The sequence below is a fragment of the Phasianus colchicus genome, chromosome 1 (genome assembly GCF_987193195.1).
Source record: "Phasianus colchicus chromosome 1, bPhaCol1.hap1.1, whole genome shotgun sequence".
Taxonomy (NCBI): domain Eukaryota; kingdom Metazoa; phylum Chordata; class Aves; order Galliformes; family Phasianidae; genus Phasianus; species Phasianus colchicus.
Genome location: NC_143436.1, coordinates 82,784,025 through 82,788,701, shown reverse-complemented (window position 1 = coordinate 82,788,701; position 4,677 = coordinate 82,784,025).

The following is a 4,677-nucleotide window of genomic DNA, read 5'->3' as shown; positions in this document are numbered from 1 at the left end:
CCGCTCTTCTCGGATCGTAGGTTTAGAGAATGAGATGTTACGTGGCAGGAGTCCTCTGAATTGCCTCTGCTGTGAAGAAGGGCTGAGGGAGCTGGGCTTGTTCAGCCTGAAGTGGAGAAAACACCGGGACACCTCGTGGCGGCCTGGAGTGGTTGAGGGGCTCTTAAAAGCAGAAGGGAGATGACTTTACAGGGGCACGTAGTGACGGGACGAGGGGTATGAAACCAAAAGAGGGGAGGTTCAGATTTGACTTTGGAAATTAATAATTCAGAGAGTAGTGAGGCACTGGCACAGGCTGCCCAGAGAGCTGCGGGTGCTCCATGCACAAAAGCTAGGCTGGATGGGGCAGCTCTGCCCGCAGCAGGGGGTAGGCTTGGATAGGCTTTAAGGTCCCTTCCAACCCAACCATTCTGTGAAAATCTCCTGAGTCTGGAGTTCTATGAAAATCCCTGAAGTCAGGTCTGTTTCCATTAGCACTGCTAAGAGGAGATTTTAGAGCCACATGGATTAGTTTCCCATTCATACGCACATCCACGAGCTAAACTAAAATTGTTTTGTAACAAAATCATAGCATGCTTTGGGTTGGAAGGGATCTTTAATATCTAGTTTCAATTCCTCCCACTAGAACAGGTTGCTCAAAGCCCCATCAAGCCCGGCCTTGAACATCTCCCGGGAGGGGGCATCCACAGTCTTGCTGGGCAACCTGTTCCAGTGTCTCACCACGCTCACAGTAAAAAATTTCTTCCTAATATGTAGTCTGAATCTACCCTATTCCAGTTTAAAGCCATTTCCCTTTGTTCCATCACTACATGTCCTCATAAGAAGTCCCTCTCCAGCTTTTCTCTAGGCCCCCTTCAGGTACTGAAAGGCCACTCTAGAGAATGCTGTAAGACCCTCAGAGCCTTCTCCAGACTGAAGAGCCCCAGCTCTCTCAGCCTGTCCCCGTAGGGAGGTGCTCCAGCCCTATGATCACCTTCACGGACCTCTTCTGGACCCACTCCAACAGCTTGATATCCTTCCACTTGTAGAAAATGAGTAGAAGTACCATTTTCTTAGGCATGGACCCAAAGTCTACGCCAGACTTTCTTCCTTGCAGAATGTGTGAAAACAGCCTTCATTTTGTCACTATTCTTGGATCTCACAGTTTTAAAACAAAGCCCTCCTACCTGGTAAGCCCTTGGAAGGAAGGCTATTTGCCTTGTACAGTGTGACTGTAGTGAACAGCGGTGGTAACCTTTTGCATACAGCTGTACTACAAGGAAACCTTTGGAACAAATACATGAGTTCCCAGGCAGTGTTTTGCCCATAAAATCCAGTTAGTTGGAGGTATCTGAGGAATTCTCATCCCAAGCATTTAGACATCAGCAGCTTGCAGCATCCATGACAGTAGAAGTCTTAACACTGTTGTGTTAAATTCAGAGTTCTCTGTTCCTGTTTTTACTGTATCTTAATCAGCTGCAACCTATTTTAAACCTCAGAGCCCAATCCTAGCACACACTATCTTTCCAATATTTGGGAGCAAAAAATAACTTCAATGGAAATATGTGCAGGCAGAGACTTTACTGTCACAGTAGTAAAGTAGACAAAGCAAAGCTAACTTTAAAATGGTTCCGGTGCTGATAGCAGCGTGGTAACAGTAGCAAGTATAGAATTGGCTTCAGAAGTCATCCCAGCAACTGGTGGACATTCAAGCAACTGGTTCACACTGAACTTCTGTTGCTTCAGATACGTTGTTAGTGGTACTCAGCCTTATCTGAGTATGTCTACAGAAGACAGAAGTTATGTCTTTGCTTTGTCCGTGGTAGGCTTTGATGTTTTGAATTAAATGACAGCTATATCCTGTGGCAAATTTACATGATTGTTCAGGGTCACATCCAGTTATGTTCCACAGATTGTGAGGCAATAGACCTGGAGTAAAAAGGTAAGGGGTTACATTGTAAAATGAAAAAAGAAAGACTTAAATCAATGAAAATGGAAAGGGATTTGAAACAGGAGGGAGAATGGCTGACAAATGGTTTCTGTCTTCTAAGAGTCAGTAGAAAACTGGCACAAAGCAGAATGGCAGAAGTGAGAAAGAGATAAAAAGGGCAATGCCTGAAATGTCAGAGGGCAAATGAGAGTTAGGAGAAAATAGGAACAGAGGTAAAGATAGGCAAAATCCTGTGCTCAACTGGCTGAGAGTATATAAAGTCTGCATTTTATACCACTTGTGATTGTATTGGCCAGTGAGGAAAGTGGTAGAATAATCTTTCTTTGTATTTTATAGCACTGAGTTGTATTTATAGTAACCTCAGCAAGTAGGCCCTTTTACATTTAATGATAGGGGATCTTTATAAACATGGGCTTCTGTCTTCAGGCTCCTCACTGATACACTCTGTGATAAAGTCCCATGCAAAGGTCAGTTAAAACTGATGAGAGGGGATTTCTTAAAATACAAAAGGGATGATGTCATCTTTCACATTCTGCCTGAGCCACTCCTTAGTCCTCAGTGCTAGTTGCCATAGATTGATCTGGGTTACAGCTTCCTTTCAAACATGAGGAGAGCAAGGACCCAAACGTTGACAGTTCTCTACGATGCATTCAGCCATGCAATGGCTGCAAAGACCTTGACAGATAAAAGAAAGGGAATTCTGAAATACAGTTACCAAGGGTTGATGAGAATAAATTCTTATTCTGCAATTGTCCCAGACTCATACTGTTTTCATTAAAACTAGGAAAGAGAAAGACAAAGCATGAGAGCTTCCATGCCATTTCATTGAATTCTGTATCAGATGTGTATCCATAACCATTAATGGGCAGTATGCTGGAGAGAGGTGAGAGGGTATGAGAACCTGAAAACATCCATCATTTTTTGAGTCAAAACGAATAGTAGCTCTAAGATACTTCTGTATGTATCCAGACTTAAACTGACATTGCTGAGAAGAAATTTGCCCCCATCAAATCTTGCCCTACAGTGCCATACAGCTGAATGGTGCTCAAGAATACTCTTCGGTTGCTTTTGTGTCAATCAGCCTTTGAATGTTTGCCACCACTTGGTGGCTATTGCAAATAATTCTCAATGTTGCTTCCCTACTGTTCCTCACTGAGTCTGCCAGTGCCCCTGAGTCTGTCATGCGCAGGTGGTTCAGGACTCCTGGGGTGCATTAAAAGGAGTGTGGCCAGCAGGTCAAGGGAGGCGATCCTCCCACCCTTCTCTGTCCTGGTGAGGCTACATCTAGAGTACTGTGTCCAGTTCTGGGCTCCTCGGTTCAAGAAAGACAGGGATCTCCTAGAGTGGAAGGCCACAAAGACGAGTGGTCTGGAGCATCTTTTGTACAAGGAAAGCCTGAGAGACCTGGGACTCTTCAGCCTGGAGAAGGCTGAGAGGGGATCTTATCACTGTTTTTAAATATCTAAAATGTGGGAATCAAAGGTGTGAGGCCAGGCTCTTTTCAGTAGTGCCCAGCAGCAGGGCAAAGGGCAATGGGCAAAAAATGCAACACAGGAAAAACTGCAACATACAAACACAAGGAAGAACTTTACTTTGAAGGTGACAGAGCACTGGCACAAGCTGCCCAGAGGAGTTGTGGTGCCCCCATCTTTGAAGATATTTGAAGACCCATCTGCTTTCCTGTGCAACTTATTGTAGAACCTGCTTTAGCAGGGGGTTGGACTTGGTGATCCCCTGAGATCCCTTCCAACTCCTATGATTCTATGATTTCTCTAGCCAGGCACAGCACTACATCATCTCCTGGCTGAGCACAGGCAGCAGGGCTTCTCAGCTGCTGGTGTTCAGCCATGGGATAAATAGATTTTGCAGTAATGAAGCAGTGAAGGTTTTTTTTTTGTTTTTTTTTTTTTTTTGGCATCGTACGATGCTAAACATCAAACTGACTGGATTTGTGATTACTTGTGATCCTACAGCAACAAAAATGTGCATGGCATGGCAAAAGCAAACAGAGAGAAAGTCTCCTCTGGAGCCTCTTCCCTGAGCCAACGTGAAGATGATGCATGGGTTTAAAAAAAAAAACACAAATGAAGAAAAAACATTCAACAGTGATGCTGAACAAAACTCACCAGTTCTGAGTGACGCGGTTCACTCTTTTTCTTTGTTCTTTATTTGAGGGACGTGGCTTAGTGGGCATGGACGATGGGCTGATGGTTGGACTAGATGACGTTAGCAGTCTTTTGCAACCTTAATGGTTCTATGATTCACAGAATCACAGAATGGCCAGGGTTGGAAGGGACCTCAAGGATCATGAAACTCCAACCCCCTGCCACATGCAGGGCCACCAACCTCCACATTTAATACTAGATCAGGTTGCCCAGGGCCCCATTCCTTGAACACCTCCAGGAATGGGGCATCCACAACCTCTCTGGGCAGCCTGCTCCAGCACCTCACCACTCTCTGTAAAGAACTTCCCCCTGACGTCCAACCTAAATCTCCTCTCCCTCAACTTAAAGGCCTCAGGCCAAGGGGCACTCCTGTTACGCCCTGCTCACAGTTAACTGGGTTGCACACAGAACAGGGTGGCCCTTCGCCTTCCAATTTGCCTGTTGTTGTGAGACTGCCCGGGCACTGCTCTGCACGTGTAAGGCGCTGAGCGATTCCCTTCACTTCGCTTGTCGTTTTTTCATATTTCTTTCCTTCCCTCTCCCAACCCCCGCCTTCTCCCCTCTCCGCGCTTCCCACCTCCT